This window comes from Mus caroli, unplaced genomic scaffold, assembly GCF_978045245.1.
Source record: "Mus caroli unplaced genomic scaffold, Mus_caroli_1 scaffold_10, whole genome shotgun sequence".
Classification (NCBI taxonomy): domain Eukaryota; kingdom Metazoa; phylum Chordata; class Mammalia; order Rodentia; family Muridae; genus Mus; species Mus caroli.
In genome coordinates, this window is record NW_028227265.1 from 64,653,702 (window position 1) to 64,669,592 (window position 15,891).

The window sequence follows — 15,891 nt, forward strand, 5'->3', positions numbered from 1 at the left end:
CCACCACACCTCATCATACTTCATTTTTACCAAGGCCAAGTACATTGTGCTGGGTACATGGGTATTTGGGTAAAGCCTTACTGCACATGTGTTTGATTCTAAAGTAAATATTGCTGGGCAGTTCACTGGATCACAGTGTCCTAAGCCAATGTTTGTTTCCTACTGTAGGTGAAAACACCGTTAGTCTTCCATGGAGCTACCATTCACCAACTTGGAGGTGGCGTTCATTTTACTGGCTTTCTTCATCTTTTCCTTGTTTACTCTGGCTTCCATCTACACCAGCCCTAATGAGAGGAATGAAGGTAAAAAGAAAGGCTGGGGGGGGGGTGCTTCGTGGATGCTGTTTTTTCCTTCACAATCACCTTTCTGCGCAGCTGGATTTGGTTTCATTTCTACTCTGCATATGAGAATGAGTCTGGTGGGTGATGTGCGCACGTGTATGTGCGTGTGCATGCGTGCGTTTGCATGCGTGCATTTGCGTGCGTGCGTGCATGCGGTTTCATTTGGGAAGGATCCCCATTAGAAGTCTTTAAACAGATTCTTTTCAGGTTCTGAAAATGTAGCTTAGTCGCTGCTAGGGCTGCAGGCCCAGCTGATGTGGTGCCTACCTAGCATATAGGAAGCCCTTAGAAGTTCATACACTCTGTGCAGTGACATAGATCTCTAATCCAGCCCTCTGAAGGTAGAAGCAGGAGGACCAAAAGTTCAAGATCTAGCCTGAAACACAAAAAACTCTGTCTTAAAAATTAATTAATTCTCATCAAAGCTCAAACATGCAAAAAAAAAATGTATTTTAAACCCAATACCATGTTTTTGGCAGTAACAGCAAAAAAATTTTTTTGGTTTGGTTTGGTTTTGGGTTTGGTTTTGGTTTTTCAAGACAGGGTTTCTCTGTGTAGCCCTGACTGACCTGGAACTCACTTTGTAGACCAGGCTGGCCTCGAACTGCCCAGCTGTAACAGCAAATGTTAAGACAGAGGCATATCATCTAACTGAGTGTGCTAGGTAGCCTAGGTCCCACCAAGATTTATGCAGAATCAATGATAAATTATACATATATATATAAACACATCCCAAGGACATTTTCCATATTTATAGGGAATAAAATAAACTCATAAACAAACAGTGCTTGTAGATTTTCGTTTTTGTTTGTGGTGGAGACAAGGTATCACTATGTGGCTTTGACTGGCCTATAACTTATTATATAGACCAGGATGGCTTTGAACCCACAGTGTTCTTTACCTCCCAAGTGCTGAGATTAAAGGTATGAGCCAATATGCCTGTCTGTCTCTGTGGTAATTTGTTTTGTTTTAATTTTTTACTTTTTGTTTATTAACGTTTTTCCAGCATGTATGTAGGTATTCACATGCAAGCCTGGTGCCTGAGAAGGTCCAAAGAGGCATTGCACTCACTTGAACTGAAATTGCAGATGGTTCTAGGACCCTGAATGGGAGCTAGCAACCAAGTCCAGGTTCCCTGCCCCACAAGAACAGCAATTGCATTTAAATTCTGGGCTATCTCTACTCCTCCTCCCCTTGTTTGTGTGTGGGTTGTTTGTTTGTTCATTTGTTTTATTTTATTTTTTTAGTGGTATGATAATTCTTTTTTTATTAGATATTTTCTCCATTTACATAAACCAAACCTTTCTGTAGGCTCTTGTCTTTAAGAAGTACTGGCTATGAAATACATTATGTCTCGGAGACATGCAGAGTTTACATAACCAAGTAGAAACACAACAGACAGCGATTAGAACTCAAAACCCCCATTAGATTGATACTCAATGACTGCTGTCACCCAGAGTGGGAAGCCTGATTGGAACCTATGTAGCCTTGTTCCTCATTCACAGATTGTTTCAACTATACTGTTTAAAATGAACTTGGCTGACAGACAGGAAAGCCGCACTTACTCTAACCAGATAACAATGTATTTCCCTCACGCGGTGGTAAACTTGGGGCTGGCACAGCCTTCCTGGTATCTTGAACCAAGACTGTTTCTACATTGATTTTCTGTGACCACTATCCTCTTACTCCATGTTATGATCCAATCCAGAAGACTGAAATCAAATTTTTGGTCTCAGAAATCAAACACCTAGTCAAAATTTTGAGTTTACATTTGTAAAGCAATAGAGGTAAAAACACTAATGCTTGGTTGTATGTGTATTTATATATACATATCTATGTGTGTGTGTGTGCATGTGTGTGTGTGTGTGTGTGTATGTGTGTGTGTATCTTAACCACACCATCATCAGAGAGTTGATGGACATTAAATCAGTAAAGAATCAAGCCAGAAGAAACATTTAGATAACTTGACCTTCAGAACTCTCTGTGTGTGTGTGTGTGTGTGTGTGTGTGTGTGTGTGTGTGTGTGTGTATTCACATGCATGTATGTCTCAGTGTGCACATGTATTTAATTTTTTGTTTTCTTTATTTATTTGTTGAGGCAGGATCTTATGATGATATACCCTGTCAGGCTTGGAACTCACTACATAAACCAAGTTAGTCTTGAACTCACAGAGATCTGCTTCCTCTGCCTTCTAACTACTGTAATTAATGGTATGCACCACTCCCAGCTTATTTATTACTTTTCAAAATAGTACTTTATACTTTGAGAATTTCACATGTGTGTACAACATCCTTAGATCACATCCATCCCTTGCTTTCCTCTTCAACTCCCCAAGACATCTCTCCAACAGGCTCTCTCCCAGCTCATGTCATGCCTTCCTCTTCCTTCCTTCCTTCCTTCCTTCCTTCCTTCTTTTCTTCCTCTCTCTCTCTCTCTCTCTCTCTCTCTCTCTCTCTCTCTCTCTCTCTCTCTCTCTCTCTTTTCTTCTCTTTTCTTTTCTTCCTTTCTTTCACCACTGAGTTTAGTTATATTGCCTATATGTGGATGTAGGGTCATTCAGTGGAGCATGTTCAACTACCAGTGGCCACACCCTAAAAGAAATATTCTTCCCCTGCTCCCAGCAACCACCAACTGTCCACAGTGTTTCTGTTAAAAGTGGGGCCTCAAAAGCCAAAACAAAACCCATCACTTTGTACGCTAAATTTAAAAACTAATTTTAAAAAATACATTTTGAGGCCGGTGGTATATCCCAGTTGGTAGGGTGCTTGCTAGGAAGCACTAAGTTCTACATTAATCTTCAGTATATAAAACCAGGTGTATTGGTGGAACCAGTAATCTCATTACAGGGGAGGTAGAGGCCAGAAGACCGAGGATATACTGAGCTTTCTAGGGAGTTCGAGACTAGCCTGTGCCAGAGATCCTGCCTCAAAAAATAAAGACATAGGGAAAAAAAAGTACACTTCCTCTTACAGAATTATATAGAGAGTGATCATTTGCCATCTGAGAAATCTGCAGACACACATGTAAATATACCCACAGTGACTTCCTTAAACCTAACCCAGGTAGACATCTGAAAAGCATCCGCCCCTCAGACACTGCACCCAGCCTTCTGTTTTAGGGACACCCCCCCACACTCTCATGTTTCACAGCAGGCTTTATCAGGAAGAACTGTGTACCCCACTCTTGCTAAGGCTATCAGCTTTGTTATGGGCTCTGAGAGCCGCTGGAGGACCTCGTTTACCTGATGCAGGGCAAACAGAGGCTGCTCCAGCTTGTCTCTACCAGTTGACACAGACTCTCACACACTCCAACTCTTTGTCTTGCAGTTGTTTTCACGGAGATTAGAACTGTTTGTCCTTCTGAAGCTAGCTGGAGATGGAGATAAATGTTTCCTGTAAAGACAAATGATTGCAGGGGTCCCAGGAGTCAGTCACTTACCTGCACCTCCAATACCCTTCCCTGTACTAGGATGAAGGAAAGCCACCCTGCTGAGACCAGGCAGCTCTGCATTTGGCATATGGCCTACACGACACTGGGTTGACTCAAGCCAATCTCTTTATTTGTTCATTCTTCTTTTTCTCTTCTCTTTTTCACAAAAAATAGGGTATACTTCCTAAGGATGATCCTCTCCAATGGGTCAGATGCAAGATCACATAGTCTCAGGTGAATATAATTATTGCTTTTCTGGAAGAAAGAGGGGAATGTTTAGTATAAGAACCTCACTAGGAAGAGGCCAGTGTGGTGGCTAAAGCCTCCTGCCATCAAGCCTCAAGACATGAGTTCGATCCATGGAACCCACATGGTAGGAGAGAGCTGATTCTCATGGCATACATAGTTATTCACAGTGCACACATTCACTGGCTTTCTCTCTCTCTCTCTCTCTCTCTCTCTCTCTCTCACACACACACACACACACACACACACACACACACACACACACACAAATAAATAAGCAACGTGTAATTTTTTAAAATAATCTCCCTTAAAACTATAACCCAGTGAAAACAGAATTTAGGGACTAAAGTCCACCTCCAGATAGCTGCTGCTTACCACAATTCATGCATCGTGATTAATGTCTCCTGGAAGAGGGACAACAGGAAAGAACAAGATGAATCACATAAGACGAGCTGGTAAGATGGTACTTGCTGCCAAGCGTGATAACTTGAGTTCAAATCCCAGGGTCCTCATGCTGAATAGATAACATCAACTCCTGCAAGTTGCTCTGCTGTGCCACATACTTACATAAGTAAATAAATGTAATCAAATTTTTAAAAATTCAATGCTTTAACTCCAATGAAGCATTCCCTTGGGGTGGGGAGTGGGGTCAATAAAAAACAAACCAGGTAAAGCAATATTTTACACAAAGTAAGATAAAGTGCGGTGCATGTATACCACGGAGAACATTCTATTATGTGCAGATTTGGTTGGTTTTAGTGTGTGCTCCAGCCAGCTCTTAGAACGCTGCCTGGTACAGAGTTGCTTCTGACGAGCTCATCACTGAATGTCATAGCAAATACACTCAGCTTATTTCTTTAGGCAATCTCACTGTGCGCTTTCCAAATTCATTAGCATGATGTATTCTTTTCTCTCTCACACTGTAGCTCTGCCTCCTAACTCTTCCATAATAATACTTTATAGCTACTTAATCTTTTAAGCCTGTCTAAATCTATGAAGCAGATAATGTTATTATATCTAAAACCCCAGACATACTCACTGTATGTCTTTTCATAACATTCCATGTTCTCATGAAGGAGCAGAAACCATGATAGGCTGGTGTGCACACAGAGACATCACCCAGTATGAGCTAGGCTGGTGGCTTGCCCCTGTAGTCCTGGCTCTAAGGAGATGAAGACAAGATGATCAGGACTTCCAGGTCAGCCTGAGCTATTTAAGACCCAATCTCAAAACAGGGGTGCAGTTGGAGAGATGACTCCGTGGCTAAGAGCATCACTGCTCTTGCAAAGAGACCCAAGTTTTATTCCCAAATGGTGACTCTATCACCTATAACTCTAATTCCAGGGACTCTGACACCATCTCCTGACCTCCTCGGGCACTAGGCATGTACATGATACGAATACATACATTCAGGAAAACACTCATACATATAAAATAAAAACAAATAAGCCCTTAAAAATAAGAAGAACTGGATGTATTGGTACTTGCCTTTAATCCCAGCACTCAAGAGGCAGAGCCTGGTGAATTTGTGAGTTTAAGGCCAACATAATCTACACAGCAAGTTTCAGAACAGCCAAGGCCACATAGAGAAACCATGTCTTTAAAAAATATAATGATAATAATAATAATAATAATAATAATAATAATGTTTTAAGAAGATATTATCTGAGTTAGCAATAAACACCCTCCAGTAAACAGTGTCACACAGATCATATTAACTCAGAACAGTACAAATCTATACAGATAAGCATTGAATGCTCACTATCAATGTACATTATTTGATGACCCATCTACAGCGTTCACAAACAATATGCTCATGAACGACATATTCTAACCTCAAATAAAATATCAGGATCATGAGCATATGTGCTTGACAGAAGAAATCATGTCATGAATGCCGGAGTCAAATGCAGATAGGTCTGGAGGTGGGATATAAGCAAGTGAAGGAGTATTCACCCAGTGCAGCACGGGGGCCCTGCGTATCATGCAAAGCATCTCTGCATGGATAGGTTTGTAGATCTCCATTGTTGGTGCTGTCCAGAGCACTGTGTACTTTTTTGAGTCATAAAGAACCATTTCCATCTATTTCTATCCATGGTTTTCTAAGCCTCATGCTGCAAAGCTACAGCATCAGTTTAGAAGAGACCAGAGTCATGGCAGGTGTCTACTTCAGAGACTACTAACCCACTGGGTAGCAGGTAGGAGCCATTTCCTGCCTGGGTTATACTGTCATCCACCTACATTAGAAAGCTGTCTTGTCTAACAAGCAGGAGGAAGTGATAAATTGTAAGTGGCCCAGGAGGGAATTATAAGGATATTCTAGATAAGCAATGATCCTCCATCAAAGGTGTGTGCACAGCCTCCTGACAAACAGAAGCCACCCACATCCCCATGCCAGACACTCCCTTCCAGGGGAGCTGTGGGAACTGCCAGGTAGAGAGCCTTTGTTACTTCACCCATGAAGCTCAGAACACCAGGTGAGCAAGGAAGCCAGAAGCTGCGGGTCATGTGTCACCAACTCATATTAAGAGAAAACTTAAATTATCTTAGGGTTCTTTAGCTAGAATTGAAAGCTTTCCATACATTAAGAATTCACTTGAAGTCTATTATAGTGGTGCACATCTTTAGTCCTAGTACACTAAAGGCAGAGGCAGCCTGAACTACATAGAGTTTCAGGACAGCTAGGGCTTTATAAAGAGACCCTGTCTCTACAACAACAACAACAACAGCAATCGTATAAACTTATAGAGCTAGAGAGATTGCTTGGTGGTTAAGAGCACTGGCTGCTCTTCCAGAGGACCAAGGCTTGGTGCAAAGTACCTACCAGGCAGCTCACAGCTCCAAGTCTAGAGGATCTAGCACTCTCTCTGACCTCCAAAGGCACCACACACACACACACACACACACTTGATATATATACTACATGCAGGCAAAGATACCCATGTGCATTAAATAAATAAATAAATAGATAAATCCTTAAAGAATTGATTTATAAGGCTGGGGAGATGGCTTAGCAGTTAAAAGCACTGCATACTGCTCTTCTAAAGGACCCGAGTTCTGTTCGCTGTATCTCTTCAAAAAATGCCTGTAACTCCAGCTTCAGAGGTACCTGATGCCTTTGGCACCTATTTACACACATACACACACACACACACACACACACACACACACACTAAAGAGAGAGAGAGAGAGAGAAGTAGACCTTTAAAAATCATTTTGAGCCCTTGGTGATAGTATACGGCTATAACCACATGGTTTGAGAAGCAGAGACAGTAGGATTATGAGTTCAAGGCCAACCTAAGCTACAATACATGGCAGGGAGGAGACCAAACAAGTTACTTATGTGTTTCAACTGCTGTTGTTATGCTGTCCCAATATGACCAGAAAGTATTACAGAACTTTCTAACTAAAAAGACTCATTGGAAGGAATGATAGGAAACAGATCAGGGAGAGTCAGGCTTCCATCCTTACCCCTCACAGTGTGACATGACTAAACTCTGTAAGGGATTTGAGACTGCCCTTCATCTAGAAATTAGTAAAGATAAATTGCCCCCATGGAGCCGCTGTGTGACCGAGTAAAACATGATCCTATGTTCAAAGCACAGTGTCCCTTTTTCAAATTGCCTGACTTTAGTGTTGGTATCTCATTCTTGCTCAGGTCATCTGTTGCCTTCGATCTTTTCTGTAGTGTGTTCTTGTCCATGTCTCTGTGTTATAGAGTCTGTGGCCTCTTGAGCAGCCTGATGTCTTTGGTGTTTTCAACTGAATTTTCTTTGGGCATTTATCTTACACACACACACACACCCCACTACATACACACACACACATAACATACACACTCCACAACACACATACACACATACCAGACTACACACACTACATACACACACATACCATACTACACACACACATACACACTCCTCACCATACAGACACACTACAAGACACACATACATACACACACACTATACACATACCACACACATACATATACACACACACTACACATACATATCCATACTATACACACACTACACACATGTACCATACCAAACACACACACCACACTATACACACTACTCACACACACACACTACATACACACTACACAACACACATATACACATACACACTACACACATACTATACACACACATACACACTACACATACCACACCAAACACACACATTACACACACATACACACACACTACACATACATACACACACACACACACACACACACATACACTTTTATCAACTCCCAACAGGTTGAAATGGTTGTAATGAGTTTCACATTTCTAGTAGTTTTTTTTTCTAAACTTTTCTGGTTTGGTTATGTTAGGTTAGGGGTTGGGGTTTTGCAGGGTCTCAGGGAGTGGTGTTGTTTTGAAGGGGAGTATGCTCTTCAGCTTTGGCTTTAAGAATACCTTTTATAACACCAAATGCAACTTGATGGCAAGAAATATTAGTGGAGAGAATGCTCGTAGCTCTCATAGTTCAAATATTTGTTGAGACCCTCTCATAGGTAGTATAGTTCTTCCAAAGAAACACGTGCTTTGATCTGGAAGGACTGGCTAATTAATACCAACAACAACAACAAAAGTTCCAAAACATGATTATGAATTCTAGAATCTGGGTGGCCATATCCTTAAAGGAATATTGACAAAGACAGACCAGCATTGAACAAACAATTGCTCTGCCTCTATCCCGACTAACTCAGACTGTCTTCTTATAAGGCATATAAATACCTGCATAGTTATGTTCACTCAACAGTTGGTCACCGGGTCCCTCTGTTGACTGATGGGTTCACTGGCCTGACCACAAGCTTTTAAATATTCATGAGGCAAACTTCCTGCACAAGCCAGTGAACACATCATCTTTCAGTGCTGACATGATGCCAGACAATCATATTGGCCTCTCTCATAGAAAGATTTTATGCACCTTGAACCACGTGTCACATTACCCTCTCCAGTGTCTATGCCCTCTGACAGCCATCATTGTAAATTACCATGTACACTCTACTGTAGCAGAAGTCAGATTTGTTTTGTTTTGTTTTTTCTGTTTTGTTTTGTTTGAGACATGGCTTGAAATTTGTTAAATAGACAAAATTGGCTTCAAACTAGCAAGAGATCTTACCTGTTTCTACTTCCCCAAGCACTAAGATTAAAGGTGTGCACTACACCTGCAAACATTTGTATAGTAATCAATGTCTAGAGGGACATTTCTGAAGGCAGTGTATCATAGTGCACCTGTTATCTATCATTAGTTTTGATTGTCATCATTGATAAGTGAAGAATCAGTAAAGAAATCTTGCACTGGGTATGGTGGTACACACCTTTAATCTAAAGAAAAGAGAAAGTTGGGGGAGAAGGGAGGGAGACCTTGCAAAATATTTCTATCTGCATTTATTTCTGGTTATTTTGGTAGTCATGGTACCAATTCAATAATAGTTGAAAATAATTACCTTATGACATCAAAAAATTTACACTGGGAGAAAGGGGGGGGGATAGAGATAACCCACATATGAAGAACATGATTTCCAACAGAAGGCTTCTTCAATCTTGTTTTGTTTCATTACATTGTATCTAGTGACTGTGGGGCATGGGGTAGGGTGGGGATAGGTATGTGTGTAAGTGTGTATTTGGGGGATTTAGGCGTGTAGGTTGGGTGTGTGTGTGTGTGTGTGTGTGTGTGTATGTGTCTCTCTATAGGTGTGTGTGTTTATGGGTATGTGCGTCTGTGTGTCTATAGGTGTGTGTGTGTTTGTGTGTGTGTGTGTGTGTGTGTATGTGTATGTGTGTGTGTATGCATGCCTGTAGATAAGAATACCAAAGAACACTTGTGAAGGCCAAAGAAAACTTTTGAGAATCTGCTCTCCTAATGCCATGTGAGACAAAAGCTTACCTTAGACTGTCAGGCTTGGCAGGAGGTACCTTTACCCTGTGAACCATCATAGCCTCCCAACATGTCTCTGTATTCTTCTCTATGAACTTCTCAGTGTTGTATTTGGGATGAACTGGGTTTGGTTAAATATAAATGACACGTCTTTGATAGCAAAGGAAATCATCACTAGGAAATGTACAGCTAAGAGGGCATGATCTTAAAGACATAAGAAGTGTGTTTCTCAGCATTCATACTACCTGGAGGTAGGCTCAGGTTTCTGTCACCCCTGGTATTTCCATACTGGGTAGTGACTGCTGGATTTGCTGAGTGAAGGCTTCCAAGCATAGTTCTGCAAGTACCAGAGGCCAAAAGGCTCAGTGGTTTCCAGTGACATTAGAAGTAGACTGCCAGACTGCCTGGACCCCAAATTAGCAGTCCCCAACTTTCTGCATAAAAATGAGGAAAACTCATATTAATAAAAGACTAAATGGCCCCTACTGGCTAATTTGTAGATGTTTTTATGAATACACACATTGTTAAAACTTGTTGTATTTTCCTGCAATGTTTCTGCTTTTCACTGGACCTGACCTGCCTTCTGCCTTTATGAACAGAAAGAATTATGAAACTGAGGCCATAAATGGTACCAATTCGTCTTATCGGTTCACTCACCCAGAAGCCATTAACTTAATAGAAAAGAGATAAGGCATAAGGCTGCCTTGGCTTATTTCTAAAGCTAAGCTTCAAGTTTGTTTTAGATGCAATCAAGACATCAGCACTCCTGACCCGCCTGTTTGGGGGAGACAGGGTGATCAGTAAAGTTCTACGCATACAGGGTTATCAGCACAATTAATCGCAGACTGATAGATGTGCAGACACAGCACATTTTTGAAAGCTGGTGACATATCATTCCTCCACGTATATTCCAGAATGCAACTGTAGCATCCAGCCAGTAAACAGAAATGTCTGCCAACAGAATCCAGGAAAAACAAGTCATTCCTGCTGTGTTCAGTGAACCCTCTCTGGAACTAAAGTCCCAGCAAATACCACATGCATGCACCAGCTCCCAGGAATCCCTTTTCAATATGTATGATGCAGATAATTTCTGTTTTTGTTCAAAATCTTGAGTGTGGTCTGGGGCTGAGTAAGGTATGTCTTAAGGGATTAGGTTAAATGATGCCCCTGGAAACCTGGGGGAGCTTTTAAAGGATCAATAATGCTACAGCTAGAAAAAGAATCTTGAAGCTACAGAGATGACAAGAGCTGCTGGGTCTGGTGGCAAATACCCCACAGCTACTGGGATAGCCAAGGAAGGAAGATCATTAATTCAAGGTCTACTAGGGTCATAGAGTGAGTTCAAGGGTGTAAAAAGAAATAGACTAAGAATGTAGCTCGCTTAATTTTTTTTAAATATTCTTTTTAAAAACCATTTTAAGAATATAGTTCATTGATGAGCTCTTGCCTAGCTAAAACTCCCATAGCACATGCAGACACGGAATTAGATTTATTAAATGTGTTATACAATACAGACAATGTGCATTAAAGTTGGTGAGATGGCTGAGTGAGGGTGCTTGCTGTCCTCCGGGCACATGTAGAAGGAGAAAACCAACTCCCAAAGTCACGTTGTCCTCTTACCTATATACACACCACACATGCCTCTTAAAATATAGTTTATTTTTAGAATGAAACATTGGTACATATTTCCAACATTTAGGAGAAGGCAAGAACACCAGTTTAAGGTTAGCTTGGGCTACAAAATAAGAGTCTGTCTTGAGAAGAAAAAAAAAGTAAACAATTATCATATGCCCAAGAAACTCTTTATGCCCAGTAGTTATATTCACACAAAAATATGTACCACTTTTTCTACCATTATCTATAACTGTTATGGATGGGCCTGGCACTGGTCTTGTGAACCAATCTCCTAATGAATAAAGGAGCCAATCACAGGGCGAGTGGGAGGGACTTCCGGTTGGACAGAGGAAGAGAGGAAACAGGAGAGAATTAGGTCCTTTTTTGGATAGGGATAGAGTGAGGACAAGATGTAATTACAAGTGTCTCCTGGTTTCAATGGCAGATCCATCAGGACTTGTCACCAGAGGATTAAGGCTTACAAGTTAGGATTTTAGTTGCTGCATCCAGCGATTAGTTACTGTTGTTTCTGAACTAAGTTTGTGTTGCATTTTCCTTTACACAGTGGCTCGTCTGTGTTCAAGAGAGAAAGATACGGTGGTGGCAAAGCAGTTGTATTACAAAGGTCTCTAGGGGAGGGGAGAGGGGGATGTTGAAGCATGGGATGGCATGGTAACAACCTGCCAGTGGGAATCTAGCAAACTGTGTGGAGAGATTTTGGAGCTCTGAGTCAGAGATAAAAACATGTCAGCCATTGCCTGCCAGCGCATGGCTGGCCAGACCGCCAGGGCAGAGAAGTGCCTGGTTTGTTTGGTTTTTTTTTTTTTTAATATGTCCCACAACATATAACTACTGAATGGCAAACAAAAGCCAAAAAAAAAAAAACCAACAGGGCTGGGATGAATATGATCAAAATACTTTATGCATAACTAAGAAAATGTCATAATGAAACTCATTTTTGTGTAAAGTTTCCATATACTTATATAAAATACTTTTCGAATGTTTCCCTTTTATTGTAAATATACTTTTCTCATGAAGCATATGCTATTTAAAATTTCCCCTCCCTCTACTCCTTCCAATTCCTTCCACCTCCCCACCTCCTTGGGGTCCACTTCCTGTCTGTCTCTCATTAGAAAACAAGAGACTTCTAATGAATAACAACCAAACATGGCAAAATAAAAATATAATAAGATAAACCAAAAACTTTCACATCAAAGTTGGAAAGGACAAGCCAACAGAAGGAAAAGAGCCCAACAGAAGGCACAAGGCTCAGAGACCCAATCCTGCTCACACCCAGGAGTCCCATAAAAACACTCAGCTGAAAGCCATAATATATATGAAGAAGACCTGGTGCAGGTTCTTTGCTCACTGCCTCTGCCTTGGTGAGATATAAAACATTTCTAAAAACTGGAAACAAGCTAAATACTTTTCACCAGGCACAGAGATAATCACAGGTAAGAAGGCTAAGATGCAGCCATTCTTGATTGTTATCGTTTTAAGACAGTTGTACTGCACAGCTCAGACTAGAAGGCTAAGATGCAGCCATTCTTGATTGTTATCGTTTTAAGACAGTTGTACTGCACAGCTCAGACTATCCTGGAACTCACAATGATTCTCCCATGCCAGCCTTCTGAGTGCTAGGATTACAAGCATTTGCCACTATACAGCACTCTAGCCTCCCCTCAGCCCTGCCAATCTACACTGACAGTCTCCTGAAAGGCCAGGCTTCAGTCCATGTCTGCAATTGCAGCATTTGGATGATAAAAGAAAAGGGTTGCAAGTTGGAGGCTAGCCTGGGCTAATTAAGGAGATCCACACCCCTGCCCACCAACCCCCCACCCCCACCCTGTCCTCAAACAAACAACTCAAGGCAACTGTCAAATATCCCCTCTGGGACCAGTTATTTCTGATGAGCTGTACCATGCTCAATAAAAGAAGTACTAAAATAAGCATCATCTTCCTCCTTGGAGAAAAATTATGAGCTGCCTGACAGGCAGGTGATCACCATCGGCAATGAGCGGTTCCAGTGTCCGGAGGCACTCTTCCAGCCTTCCTTCCTGGGCATGGAGTCCTGTGGCATCCATGAGACCACCTTCAACTCAACCATGAAGTGTGATGTGGGCATCAGTAAAGACCTGTATGCCAATACAGTGCTGTCTGGTGGTACCACCGTGTACTCAGGCATTTTTGACAGAATGCAGAAGGAGATCACAGCCCTAGAATCCAGCATGATGAAGATTAAGACCATTGCTCTCCCTGAGCGCAAGTACTTACTCTGCATTGGCGGCTCCATCCTGACCTCACTGTCCACCTTCCAGCAGATGTGGATCCGCAAACAGGAGTATGACAAGTCAGGCCCCTCCATCATCCTCCGCAAATGCTTCTGGATGGACTGAGCAGGTGCCAGGCATCTGTTGCTGATTCTAAAGTATACACCTCATGCTAGCCTCATGAAACTGGAATAAGCCTTTGGAAAAGAAATTGAAGCTTGTATCTTGATATCAGCACTGGGTCGTAGAGCTTGTTGCTAATTTTTGCCCTTGGGTTCAAGTTAACTGTTCCCTTGGTGTATGTTTAATGCCCTGAGCATATCTTGATTTAGTCCTTAGTTCATGTGGCTCTGTCACTTGGTGGCTGGGGACAGCACACTGTGGAAGAGAAATCCCCAGCCTGGTGATCTCTGTGAGCACCACGGAGTGATCTGTGCAGGGTATTAACTGACCGCAGACGTCCAGGATTTCCCGGGGCTGGCAAGGATTCCCGCACCAGTTACCACTTCCTTCTTGCCAGTCTAATATGGTGGGAAAGTTCGAACCTTAGGACCCAGTTTCCGTTCTGGTTTTTTTCCCTCCTGACCACCATGTTGTTATTTGCCTTGAGTTGAGAACATTTTATCGGCACCTGTAAATGTATCCATCCTTTTAATTTATGTACGGGGTCTTTTTGTACTCAATTCTTTAAGAAATGACAAATTTTGGTTTTCTACCGCTCAGTGAGAACATTAGGCCCTAGCAAGACGTCATTGTGTAAAGAAAAATGAAAGTGCTACAGTAACAAAAAGAAAAAAGAACAAAAAAAAAAAAAAGATTGCATTGTGGATGCTTGTGTTTACGTGGAAATTGACCAGCAGCTGCCAAGCACAAAGGTTAACTAGAAAGGAGCAGGGGAATTTCTGGGAGGAGAGTCTTGTTCCCATCCGGATGCTAAAGATGAATTCTTCACTGTGTATGTCTCAGGACTCATGGACCCTGCTGCCTACAAAACCAGCTTTCCCGTATATAAAAGATAAGTTAAAAACACATTTTCAAGCACACATTATAAAAACAAAATCTAGAATGAGCGTCTCATCTCAGTGATCTGGACCAGCCGAGCATGCAGAGCCTTCCCCATGCCCCTGGCTAGAGAACTGTTACACCCTTCCTTGGAAGAGGAGAAGAAAAAACAGGAAGAAATGGCTGGTTCAGAGCCCAAATTCTTACTTCATGGATGGGAAATGTCCAGGCTGCTAGAAGAAGACCACAGTTTTCAGCCACGCACACACAGCGGTTCTTTGTGAGGCTTGTTCAACTGTGTTGTGCCAGCTCACAGGAGGAAAAGCCAGGCTCACAGAACGCTGTTCATTTCAAAGAAAGCAACACTAATCATCTATATAAGTTCCTGAATTTGTGTTTTTCACAGGAAGCCTTATCAACTTCAGTTACCTTACCAAGACAATGTAATTATTGTTTGATTTTATAAAGTCTTCAACAACGATCTCCCTATTTTGGTGTCAGTTTTTTCAATAAAGTTTTAATTATGGACAAGTTTGTCTCTCAAAAAAATAAATAAATAAAAACAAATCCTGAGGTTGAGATGTACGGCTTCAAGGGAATACTTTCTAATCCCACACTAACTCATGGTGGATTCTCATATCAATATCAAATCAATTCACCTGAAATGACAATAAAACAAAAACAGGGGCCAGTGAGCTGAGTCAGCACGTAAAGTACCACTAAGACTGATGGCAGTGTTTGATCAGCAGGATTGACATGGAGGAAGCAGAGAACCAACTCCGCAAGTTTTCCTCTGACCTCCACATGAGAGCTGAAGGAGAGACACATGCATCACACACGCCACATACAGTGAGACGGTGTGTGTGTATGTGTGTGTGTGTGTGTGTGTGTGTGGTCTAGTTGAATTTATCTGTGAACAAAGTTTAACTGAGATCTGGAGAGATGGCTCAGCGGTTAAGAGCACTGACTACTCTGCCAGAGGTCCTGAGTTCAATTCACAGCAACCACATGGTGGCTCACAATCATCTGTAATGGAATCCAATGGACTCTTCTAGTGTGTGTCTGAAGATAGCTGCAGTATACTCATATA

The 15,891-nt window shown here is 41.7% G+C and overlaps 1 pseudogene; it reads left to right on the forward strand.

The window, feature by feature from the left end:
- The first annotated feature begins 14,917 nt into the window (after nucleotides 1-14,917).
- LOC110300370 (small ribosomal subunit protein eS27-like pseudogene) lies at nucleotides 14,918-15,170 on the forward strand (annotated as a pseudogene).
- The last annotated feature ends 721 nt before the right edge of the window (nucleotides 15,171-15,891 follow it).